Raw genomic sequence first — 12,900 nt, 5'->3', positions numbered from 1 at the left:
TCTCTGGTCCGTGCTAATGCCAATCAGGTGAGGTGATCTAAAAATCCCTTCTGGCCTTAAACTAATTAAGAGACTAGTAAGCAAATACAGTTCAAATAGCTATGTGAGGGCTAGGTGTGCAGAGCCCTGGGGCACCGGTGGGGCTGGCAGTTCAGCAGGTCACTCCCCAGAGGGCACCCTCCTTTCCAGAAGCCACCAAGCAGTACAAGTGGGAAGCACAGGGTGTCAAGAAAGACCTAACAGCAAAAGGCCTGGATGCCAAAAGCCAGGCACAAAGCAATGGAGAAAAGCAGGAACCCCCTCTCCTCTGCTCCTCCCAGTACCTCCCAGCACCATGTTCACCTCCTCCTGGCTCGGGACTGGGCAGGAGTACCCTGCTCCCCACGCTTCTTTGGCCTTTGCCTGCCTATTACAGCTGAATCCAGCCCAGAATGAACACTGCAGTGCTAAACTCTTCAGATTTCTTGAAGCCCGTTTCTTCATTCTTTGGCTTTTGGGGGAAATGGCTAAAATAATAATTCATTGCTAATGTTGATCCCAAATTAAAAAATACACTGAAGACATAAGTAAAACATGAGTTAAAACTAGTTTTTAAGTATTGGCTGCACAACATAAATTATTCCAGAATGTAGTGCCTGAATATCAGAAAAAGTATTTTATTTTTTATTGAAAAATTATCTTTAAGCAAACTGACAATAAATAAATACAGGGAATTTGATAACTCTTCTATCTAACTACCACGGTACCAGTGTGGAGCTGCTTGTCTTAGAGACTGAACCCTGATGTGGATGTCTGCTGAGTAAATCTATGTGTGAATCAGGGCAGCATTTTTTAAAAATGTATGTGTTCTAACCTAAATCTGCTCTCGTAACTGCATGAAAGAGACTCCCCTGACTTCTACAGGACCAACATTAGAGATGGTCAAAAGCCTGACACAAATCAATCAACCACCAAAACCATATTCCCAATACCTTCTACTGACCTGAAGGGGATGGAAGGTAAAAATCAAGTAGTGTACAGATGAGGCTGCATAAACTCATTAATGTCCCACTTCAGACAGGTTTTTAAAATCTGTGATTAGTCCAGCCACTGTCAGCTGGAAGATGAACATCCTTAAGGGCTGGATGCATTCAGGAGTCCCTGTTAAATGGTGTCTCAGTGAAGCCCATCCCCATTCACTGCTCTTTTATTGGCTCAGGCCACACTGTCACCTCAAAAGCCTGTGAAAGGCTTTGCTATCTGGATATGCTGTCATATCACCATGTTCATGTGCTCCTTAGGTGTACCTTTATCCCACATTATTGCAGTCATGGCACTTCTGCTGCGACAGAAGTCACCAAAACAGGGTTTCTCTGTATTATATTGTTTTGTTATGGATTACTAAGTTTTGCATCATGGTGACTGTGTAATGTAAAAGCCCTTTCTAAAAATACACAACTGTTGCAGAACAGTCTCATCACAAAACCTCACAGCCCTGCCAGGGCAGCTCAGTGAATATGTACCATTTGTCCACAGTCAGGAGGAGAGACGTACCAGGGTGTACATCACTAAATGTTGACTCAGTATGAATAGTATGTTTTATCTTTCTAAATGTTACCACTTTCCCATCCCTCTCCATTGTAACTTGTCACCTGTAATTTTTTTTAAGTCAACAAACTGTAAAGAAAACTGTTGAAATACCTGATTTTCTGTAAAAAGTAATAACAACAATAATTTTTGTTACTTTAAAGTATGCTTGATATTAAAGTACCTAATAAAGTTCAACAATGAATTTTGTAGCATACTAAAATAAAGTGTGATAGTGCTTTTCTCCAGCTCATCTGTGGTAACGGCTGCTGTTGTTGGGAATACTGTCTTCCTCCTAAACACAAGTCTGACCACCTCCTACACACCTGGACCTACACAGATCCCTGAGGTATGTGAAGTCCAAGCAAAATCTGATCCCTCAATGAATGCAAGGATTCACATTCATGGGTCAAGTCCATAGTACAAGCATCATGTTGGTAAATCATCTCTGCCCTCTGGTACCTGACTACATATATATGGGCAACAATTTAAAATTCCTGATTAATTTATTTGGTGTAAAACTTACTTTATAGTAAGAAAAAGGAGAGTGTAAATTATTTAGGAGTTAATTGTAGTTAAATGGAGAAATGCCGGGTTTGTAGGATGCTGAAGTCCTGCTCATTTTTATAGGCAACAGGTTTTAGTTATTCCTAAATAGATTGAAAATCTCAAACAAATTATTTGGAATAAAGCTCATAAATTGATCCCTCCTAATTTCGCTACATGTAGTTACACCGGAGCTGTCAGGGGCTCTCACAGATCTACAGCAAGAGGTAAGTACTGTCTTGTCATATAGAAGGTGGATTTGCCTCCATGATGCTGATGCAGTGGTATCTGCATTTGGAGATGATCTAGAAATTATTGCAGCTGAAGTCTAATTGTTCCTAAACTCCCAGGCTCTGCCAAATTTCAAAGTAACAGGTCATCTTCCTTCACACCATCCACTTTCCCCTGCCCTAGGTGAGAAAAGGTAACATGAGGCCCTGCACCTTTCTGTCCATTTTCACTCTGCTAGTCTGGTGTCCTCCAGACATTTAAAGATTTAGTAGTTTCAGCTGATTCTCTGAGGATTTGAAATGGAAGAAGAACTAGAACATTTAAAATTTTAAAAATATGTATTAAAAAATAATAATAATAAAAAATATTAAAAAGCAGAACCAGTTTTGTCCTGACTAGTTTATACATTGAAAAGCCAGCCATACACTGAATGCCTTCTGGGGTAGTGCCAGAAAGCAGCATTATTTCCCCCCCCCCCATGTGCTGAAGTCTAGAGGTTTCCACATTTCCTTTCCAAGGAGCTCTGCACAGAAGGCTTTGCCTACTGTTGGAGTACCTGGCAGCACCTGCAGGCGTTAGCCATACTTGCAGCCATTTCACCTTGATCTGTGATCCTCATTGGCTTCCATTAATATTTGGAGAAGAGACTTTCAAGGAAGATCCAAAATTATGCAGAAACTAGAATATGTAGTTTAAAAATTCATGCTTCTCCCTTTATATCAAACGTTAGTTCCATGCTGCCAAACACACAAAGCGAAGGCTTGCAGTGATCAGATACTGCCATGACACTATCTATTACCCATCTGTCTCTCTTAAATTCTTTTTAGCATTACTTCATACTGCCTTCTGAAATGCTTTTTGCATTTTAAAAAGTAAACTGATATATCCTTCCCTTCTTCCAGACAGTGTCATACCACTACTGTGGGCAGTTACAGAGCTTTTCCACTTCACAGGGCGATGAGAGAAGTATTGCCTGTGCAAAAGACAATTACTGGGGAACAGAGGAGTTGTGGCTCCTAATTGCCTATGAGACACTAAAAAGTTCTTCTCTTTTTGGAGCAGTTCCAAAAGTTGCTGCAAAACGCTTCCTGAGACTATCAGTGTGAGACCAGCCTCCAGGGTGGAACATCAGCTCAGTCACCCAGGGAAAACAGCCTGGAAGAAAAGATACTCCAGAAAGCTATAAGCTGAGGCTAAATTTACCTCCACAAACCAGTTTTAAATTAGCATAACAATATTCATTATTACTCCTGATTTTTGTCAAGCGCAAATTGGCCTTATATTAGTTTATTATAGCTATAAGAATTATTCATAAGAAAAATATTTGTGCATTAATAGGTTAGCAATTATTATTAATCTATTACTTTGCTATTTCTTAGGGGAAAAAACTGAAATAAAGATTGTCAAAATCCTGTATGCTAGACTGGTGCCTCTTTCATATGGTTATGACATATTTAAAAAAATACTTCCACAGTAGAACAGCAGAAAATGCCCTAGAATAACAATTACATTACCAGTCACACAGGCTTAGGCTTTCCCCACAGAGAGGGAGGAGTTTTGCTCAGCCATAAAGACCAGGCACCTCATTAGCTTGACAATACTGCAAACATGGCCTCCTCCCAAGGTACCAGGGGAGGCACTGGGATGTCAGCAGAAATGCCAGGCTTATGGGTATGCAATTAGCACCTTGATTCTCCTTTATCTGACATTAAGCAAACACAATGCAAAATTGGTAATGAGCTAGATGGGAGACATTTAAGTTTGAAAAAGAAAACTATCTCTCCTCTCTATTTGCTTCAATTTTCTTTTTTCCATTATTAAAATCAAATTAGTTGGAGTGCCACTGGAATATGCTGAGGCTCAATGAAGTGTCTATTGTATTTGTTGAGTTTCTCAAATTATAATTGAAAAGAATGTCAAATATTATGCTCCACAGGCAATGAGCTGAGCTGTTTGGTGGCATCAAAATGAGTGAGTTTTCTGGAAGAGCATTTAGGCTATAAGCTGCTAAATGCATCATCAAGAAATGAGCTGGTTTAATTAGTGTAGCTGATTTTCATGTATTCTTCAGATGGATAAAGAATAAAAATAATTTTAAAATCTGAAAGAGCTTCCAGCTTAATACATCCTACCACTGTTTGGGGTTCTTTTATCTGCTGTAATATATGAAATTCCTCATTTACAGTTTTTAATGTATTTTGTAATAAGTAATGTGAAATTCTTCAGCCACAAGGTATCTTTGGGATGCTGAAAGGAATGGAGGGGCTTTCCTAGAGCAGCACCCGGCAGTAGTGGATATTGAGTATATCTGTGCTGCCATCTAATGGCCAGCCTCTTCCTGGGGTTATTAAATTGGGAGTTGCTTGAAGGCAACTTTTGCAGTTGTGTTCATCGACATCGTATTAACAAAACCAGGGCACACATAACACTTGTGCCTCCCAGAAACAGGGAAAAATCCAGGGGTAGAACTGTCAGTGTAGTAACTCATAGTGGGCAGCTCTCAAGTTTGAGAACAACTACATTTTAATTTGAGTTTCCGAAGACTGAAGAGAACGAGCTTTATCTCTGTAAACGTGTATAAGAACTTTGCCTAACATTTTAAAAGCATTTCCCAGAGCCATGCAGCCCAGGCACAGGTTTCTGCATTTCACAGATAGGACAGACACTAATCCTCTACTTACCCTCTTAATTAGCAAGTGGGTGATGATGACATTGTCTTCCCTCTTGGCATGTAACTTCAGTTCAGGCTGGCAGTGATGGCATGTATGGCTTCTCTCTCAGTTCACTGTAATCACATCACTTTATTAGAGAACACGTAGCAGCCTTCTGCTTTTTCCAATTTGTGGATCCCTAAAAAATTTCCCTTTCTGTATTTCATATACACACATGACCCCATAGAACATAAGGACTTGTTTTCAACAAGCCATCTTTTGTATACCTCCTAAAAACCATGTGTGCATCCTCAGACTGAAAATCATTGTTGCACAACCATGCCTTCTGGGACTTGGTGCATTCCTAGACCCGCTTTCCCAAGAGTTGTTAATTCCCACTGTTTTCTTCTCTGTGTCTCCCTTTCTCTCAGTTTTTCCGTACTCAGATGTTCTGTTCAATCCGTTAAATCCCTTACCCAGCAAACATAATGCTTAAAGCTGGTTCAGGTGAAAGGGATGGTTTACACTGATCATTCAGTTTAGACTGAAGCAACTGGCAGGAGGACTCTCCATCACCTGAAAAGGCTGGGGGATGCATTCATGATGGCTGCTAAGAAGAAAATAAATAATCTATTGATCATATCTGAAAATTTGAATTCTATGAAGCAGAATAATTTGGCCATAGACCCCCACTCCTCAAGGAAAAGTATGACTCAGCAAGGTGAAGGCCACCTCTGAGAAACAGGACACCAAAGCTACAAAAATATCTCAGGGGCTGAGCCCACCCCCAGGGCAATGTGAATCATAGAGAGACACAGCAGAGGAGAGGAATCAGGAGCAGGAGAACTGAATGGGAGATCTGAGGGCAAGTGTTCCCTATTGCCATGCCAGAGGGTCCTTCCTAAATCCCATAGCCCTTCAAACCCATTCTCAGCTCCATCATAAGCTGTGGAGGAGGCCTGTTATCAAGGCTCTGAGTGGTGTTTGGGAGTATGAAACGGAGGGTAGAAAGAGCAGAAATAGCAAGCATCAGAAATAATGAGAAAATTAGGTAGTTTAAGTCAAACCCCTGTACCAGAGGATAACCATAACCAGTCAGCATTCTTCCAAATTGCTGTTGTTAGAAGATCAGAGGTTAACAAAGCTTATTAAATAATAACTCTGAGATTATACAAATGTAGCATTGATGAGCTACAGTAATGCAATTGGAGACTCATGAGCATCTTGATGAGGAGATAGAATGCACCCTCAGTAAGTTTGCAGACAACACCAAGTTGGGTGGGAGTGTTGATCTGCCTGAGGGTAGGGAGGCTCTGCAGAGAGATTTGGACAGACTAGATTGATGGGCCGAGGTCAGTTGTATGAAGTTCAACAAGGCCAACTGTCAGGTCCTGCACTTGGGCCACAACAACTCCGTGCAAAGCTACAGGCTTGGGGAAGAGTGGCTGGAAAGCTGCCCAGCAGAGGGACCTGGGGGTGCTGATTGATAGGTGGCTGCATATGAGCCAGCAGTGTGCCCAGGTGGCCAAGAAGACCAATGGCATCCTGGCTTGTATTAGAAATAGTGTGGCCAGCAGGACTAGAGCAGTGATTGTCCCCCTGTCCTCAGCACTGGTGAGGCTGCACCTCAAGTACTGTGTGCAGTTTTTGGCCCCTCACTACAAGAAGGACATCGAGGTCCTGGAGTGAGTCAAAGAAGGGCATCAAAGCTGGTGAAGGGTCTGGAGTGCAAGTCTTATGAGGAGCAGCTGAGGGAACTGGGGCTGTTTAGTCTGAAGAAAAGGAGGCTGAGGGGAGACCTCACTGCCCTCTACCACTACCTGAAAGGACATTGCAGAGAGGTGGGTGCTGGTCTCTTCTCACAAGTAACTGGTGGTAGAACAAGAGGAAATGGTCTCAAGCTGCACCAGGGGAGGTTTAGGCTAGACATTAGAAAAAAACTTCTTCACTGAAAGGGTTGTCAGACACTGGAAGAGGCTGCCCAGGGAGGTGGTTGAGTCACCATCCCTGGAGGTGTTTAAAAGTCGTCTAGATGTGGGACCTGGGAATATGGCTTAGTGCTGGACTTGGTAGAGTAGTTAATGGTTGGACTCAATGAACCTGAAGGTCTTTTCCAACCTAAGTGATCCTGTGTGATTCTGTTTGATCTTCAAAGGTGACATGTGTGGGGTAATAAAGAGACTCTGTAAAGATTCCTGAGTTTCCTGGGGATGCACTCAGGATAGCTTAGTGTTCAAATCTTACTGAAAAGTGTCCCTATGGGGCTAAAAAAGGCTCAGCCCATTGACTGGTCCCAGAGGTCAGGAGAAGGGCATCATCCCTAACATCCATCTCTTCTCTGACTATTTTATAGTATTTTACCTTACAGGTGGAGCTGGAGTGACTCCAGTCATACAGACCTTTATTGTGATGTCTTGCACTCTGTTCCACCCTCCATGCAATTTCTCTTAAGAGTCAGGACACCCAGTTCCCCTGATGCTGCCAACATCTAGGGCTGCCTAGGGAATTGTCATGGTACAAGCTCGTTGCACATTAGCTGCATTCCACCCTGCTTCAGTGCTGTACCTTTCCTTAAAAGGTGACCATAAGTTTATTTCCTAACTCACCCTCAGCAACTATTCCACTCATAGCATGTATTTAAGCCAACAGTGTGACTCTCCCTTCTGCTTTTGCAAGACAGGAGTCATTGCTTCATGTTGGGCTCTGAGGAACTACCATGCCAGGCAATATTCTGGCTTGCCAGTCAGTTGTGGTTGGACTGTGCTTATGTTATGACACAGAGACCACACCTCCAGCTGCCACCTTACCAAATAAAATATGCACTTTTATATCTTCCCCTCTTTGCTCTCCTCCAAAGTAGAAGAGCAAAATACTCACAAACAAATCATGTTTTGCTGGGTTTCAGTGGCATGGCTTTTTTTTCATTTTACAATTATGGAGAGATGAAGAGGCTGGGACAAATTTTTACAGACTGGAAAATGCAGAGAAAAATCTCAAAACCTGGGATCAATGTCTGGGAGTCACAGCATCACAGGAACACTTATGTTGGAAGGGCCTTGTCCTCTAGTCTAACCTCCTGCTCCTTGCAGTCAGGGCTCTATTCAGTCTGGTCTTATAAACATCAGTGGTGAAGTGCACATGGTATTTCTGGGCAACATGCTTCAGTGCTTAATTAGCCCCCTAAATGAGTCAGTAATTAAGTAAATATCAACCAGGAGACACTGATACATGATATCAGAGCAGCTGCTATGTGTGTAGCTCCACTCCCAAGGGAAACCATTCCAATCTTCTAACAGTACTTTTTTAACTCTTAGGCTTGTGCACAGAGGTCAAATTTTAATGTATTTATAGCACTAACTTGTTATTGATACTGAATTATATTCTTCCTGTAGTTGGAAGGAATACATTTCACGTAAGCTTCTCCATCATATCTGTAAAAGCTAAAACCAGAAAGCTTTATTACTGTGTTGAAAAGTAATAAATGTACATAGACCAAAAGATGAATTCTTAGTCTGTAGCCCTCACACTTGTAGCTGGGCTTTCTGCAGATTTCCCCAACCAGGAAAAGTCAGGTTGAACTAATGTGTGGCTACCAGACCCATGCTTGCAGCCTGGGCAGTGAATGAAACTCTGCCAGCATGCAGTACCTCATTTTCATGTTGTGTAAAAGTGCCAGGTTTCATGAAAACTGTTTTGTTTGCAGGGATAGATTGGAAGATTTGCCACAGGTTAACAGTGGCAACTGAAACCCATTGTTATGCAAAGCTGCTGTTCCACTCAGTGGGTAAGTAATTGGCTGGATGGCTGCACCCAGAGAGTTGTGGTCAATGGATCAGTGTCCAAGAGGAGGCAGGTGAGGAGTGGTGTCCCTCAGGGGTCAGTGTTGGGACCAGTGCTGTTCAACACCTTTGTTGAAGACGTGGATAGTGGGATTGAGTGTCTCCTCAGCAAGTTTGCTGATGATACCAAGCTGTGTGGAGTAACTGACACCCTAGAGGGAAGGGATGCCATCCAGAGGGACCTTGACAGGCTGGAGAGGTGGATCCATGCTGACCTCATGAAGTTCAACAAGGCCAAGTGCAAGGTCCTGCACCTGGGTCGGCGCAACCCCAGGCACAAATACAGGCTGGGGGAAGAATGGCTGGAGAGCAGTCCTGAGGAGAAGGACTTGGGGGTGGTGTGAGCTGAAGCCCAGAGAGCAACTGCATCCTGGGCTGCATCAAAAGAAATGTGGCCAGCAGGGCCAGGGAGGTGATTCTGCCCCTCTACTCCGCTCTGATGAGACCCCATCTGGAACACTGTGTACAGCTCTGCTGCCCTCATCACAGGAAAGTAATAGACCTGTTGGAGAGGGTCCAGAGAAGGGCCACCAAGATGATCAAAGGCCTGGAGCACCTCTGCTATGAAGACAGGCTGAGAGAGTTGGGGCTGTTCAGCCTAGAGAAGAGAAGGATCCAGGGAGACCTTAAAGCAACCTTCCAGTACCTGGAGGGGGCCTGCAGGAAAGCTGGGGAGGGGCTTTTGACCAGATAGGGTAGTGACAGGACAAGGCTAATGGTTTTAAACTGAAAGAGGGTAGATTAAGCTTGGACATCAGGAAGAAATTCTTCACCATGAGAGCAGTAAGGTGCTGGAATAGGAAGCCTAGGGAGGTTATGGAAGCCCCCTCCTTGGAGGTTTTTAAGGCCAGGTTGGATGAGGCTTTGTGCAGTCTGGTCTAGTGTGAGGTGTCCCTGCTCATGGCAGGGAGGTTGGAACCTGATGGTCTTTAAGGTCCCTTCCAACCTTTACCATTCTATGATTCTGTGTTGAAATCCAGAATTATGTGAAAGAAGACAAGTTCCTTGAGCTTTGATAGAACTAGTGGATGTAGGAGCATATATGCTGGTTTGTGGGTGTAGAAGATCAAGTGTGACAGTCAGTGGTGTCTGTTTCCAGACCACAAATTCTGTTCATCTAGGACTTCTTCTCTGCTGATGGAAGAAATCTTTCCAGACACAGGAAAAGTAGACAACATCTGGAGACAACTCTGTGGGTACTACAGCATCACAGCCCCTGTTTCTTCCAGGACTTGAGAAATCTCTTGAAGGTAATAAGTCTTCTTTCCTGTTTCTCCAGTTTTCTTGTCCCACTATCTCCCTTCTATCTCTCAATTACACTATTGTTCTAATTGAGAGTTTCTGATAACTCGTGTTTTTCTGAAAGCCCAAATAATTTATTCTGGACTTCTCAATAAAAAGGTAAGGTAATGCTTGTTTGGATGTTTTAGTTTTTGTTGGTTTATTTCCATTTTTAAAGTGACTTCTGAGCACTCACAGTCATGACGAAAATCAAGAAAATATCCTAATCACATATTCTAAAGGTTTCTAAGCCAGAAGGCAAGCAAAAAGAAGTCAAAGCTCAACTGTACTTAAACCCCTTTATTTTTAAAACAATTTCATGCCACTTTGTAGTCTGATTCACTATATTTTAATGCCAAGTACTGCAGTACCCAGCTAAAAAGAGCACTCTTCCTGGGGTGTGGAAATGAACACGCCAGCCAGATGTCGTCCCAGGCCAGAAAATGAAGTAGCACGCAGCAGTGGAAACATGCTCCTGGTCAAAGCTGCCTGATGCAGTGCCTGCTGGGCACTCTGCCAGGGAACAACAGCCTGAAGCAGAAGTTTTCCCAGTTCTTACTCCTGTTCCCTCCTTTTTCATCTTGTTTCTATGTTAGGATTTTACAGATGAGGCTTTTGACCCACAATCCAGCATTCGACTTTGTCTTTCCTTTGTATTCTCCTCTCCCCCCATGGTCCAACATGCTAAAATCCCAGACAAATCACTGAGTGTGGTGTCATGGCTGGCTTATGTCAATCTAAGCATGTGCTGTGTTCAAGAGGAGCAGTCCTGCCTGCTCCCATCACCTGTCTTGTGTCAGTACTAGTGACTGTGTATCTGCACAGTCACCTGTGCCACTGAGCTGCTTCAACCCACTCTATGGCCACATGATTATCAGTGCCAAAATGCATTGGGGAGCACCAATATGGGGACTGAAAGGGAATCCTGCAGTATTTTATTTGAGAAACCTATGCCATGACTGTGTGTACAAAGTAAATCTGATGCCTCCTGATCCCATGATGACACTACGCATAGTCTGAACAACCCACCCAGCACCCACACAGGAGGTTCAAAGCTCCCCAGGCAGATCAGACTTGAAGGACACATGCTGTGAAGTCCATCTCTGTGTGACCACTAAGACTACCTAATACACACAGACTGCACTGGACAACTCTGGCCACTTACACAGGACATGCTGATGTGCCTAATGCTCCCTAGACACAGCAGGATCACTCATTTATTTATGGGAAGTGCAGTTCTGCTTAGGACAACACCACCTGCATCCATACTTTTGCCTGCAGCTTCCCGAATTTCCTGCTTGTATTGACTCTATACTGAGGACTGTCCTGAAAGCAATGTGTTGTTGCACCAGGTGAGTCAGAGGCAGATGAGTCAGCCGTAAATGCTACCTGTGGAAGGGAAGAAAGATGATTTTGACTACAAAGGTTTTTAATCTGACAGCAAAGCCTTCCATACACTTGGAAATTGAAGCTATTCAGATATAGAAATATGGCAAAAAATGTGTAAGTAGGAGGGTCATCAATTGTCAGTACATGGCAAGCTGCCTCCATTTCAAGTTTTGAATCAAGATTTCAGCAAAGCAACGTTTGGCCTTGATCAAGGCGTTTCTGAGTACAATAGTATGTGTAGAGACTGTGTATTGCTGCACGTAAAACCCAGGCAGCCCTGACAGACAGGCTTTAGCTAATCCTCCTGCTGTTCCAGGAAGGCTTGCCCCTCACTCTTCCCTCCATCTCCATGCCAGGGGTTGCTGAGCCCATCACGGGGCTCACAGAAGGGAGTTTGCCACTTACCTATAAATAGTCAGGTGATCATCAGAAACTGTCAATTAGGAGGGGTATACACGCCGGACCTGGCCCAGGACCTGACTCCATGAGAGCATTAACGTCTGCAGGGGAGTTAGGAAGGAGGGGAAGAGTCAGAGTTAGGAAGAAGAGAAGTCACAGATTGGGAAAAGCAACTTAAACAGAAGGAAGGGGACTAATTGGAGTTAACATACCAGCAACCTCCAAACAGCTCACAAAGCAGTTTGGCTTTCAGCTGACACAAGATTTGTGATGTGAATGTAGAATAATTAACATCATATGACCGGGAAAAAAGTGTTTCCAAGTTTAATTAGGTCTATATGAAAATTAACCCCATTTTAGCTGAATCTTCCCGAGCAAAGACAAAGCTGCAGACTCAAGGTTGATGTTGTTTGCCACAGAAAGTTATTTCTGAGTTAGGAGAAGCACACAAACTTTGGCTGAGTGTGAAGCACACGCACTGCTCTGAGCACCATCTTTCCCTCCACACATTCTGCGTTCCCTCAGTTTCCACTTTATTGATGCTTGATTGAGCTCCAGGTTCAACAGAAACAGAATTTAGTCTCAGCAAAAGGATATTTTCCCTTTGTTTTCCTGCATTGTATACGAGCAGGAGCAGTGAAAACAATGACAAGCCAAGCTGCACCCTTTCACTCTGCACGACTTCCTGAAATTTCTCCCAGGAGAGATAAACTGGGCTACAGTGAAACACAGGTCACAGTTAAAATGGTATCCCTAGTTGTGCTGTGGAAACAACCACCTCTTTTCATCTCAGCTGCTTCTTAAGGATAAATCACGTTGTTACCCAGGTGTATAATAAAGCGTAAAGGGGAAATTTAAGATAAATACCGTTCTGGCTTTCACCAGGGGAAAAAAAAAAGCAAAACACAAACAAAAGTCCTCTTTTAAACTAAGGAAGGACAAAAAGCACCAAAAGCTGCACGGGAAATGGCAGAGGATCTGGAGGAAAGGCTTTCAGG

At 43.3% G+C, this 12,900-nt stretch overlaps 1 long non-coding RNA gene across 1 annotated transcript in view; it reads right to left on the bottom strand.

The window, feature by feature from the left end:
- Window positions 1-10,399: 10,399 nt before the first annotated feature.
- The window catches only part of LOC127385458 (uncharacterized), a 53,894-nt gene continuing 51,393 nt past the window's right edge, over window positions 10,400-12,900 (bottom strand). Inside the window, exons 3-4 of the long non-coding RNA XR_007889679.1 lie at window positions 11,909-12,003; window positions 10,400-11,503 (exon numbers count right to left, since the gene is read on the bottom strand). This is a non-coding gene — a long non-coding RNA (uncharacterized LOC127385458). The remainder of the gene's footprint in view (window positions 11,504-11,908; window positions 12,004-12,900) is intronic.

The sequence above is a fragment of the Apus apus genome, chromosome 1 (assembly GCF_020740795.1).
Source record: "Apus apus isolate bApuApu2 chromosome 1, bApuApu2.pri.cur, whole genome shotgun sequence".
Classification (NCBI taxonomy): Eukaryota; Metazoa; Chordata; class Aves; order Apodiformes; family Apodidae; genus Apus; species Apus apus.
The sequence above is the reverse complement of the archived record's forward strand: the minus strand, read 5'-3'. Positions and strand labels throughout refer to the sequence as shown.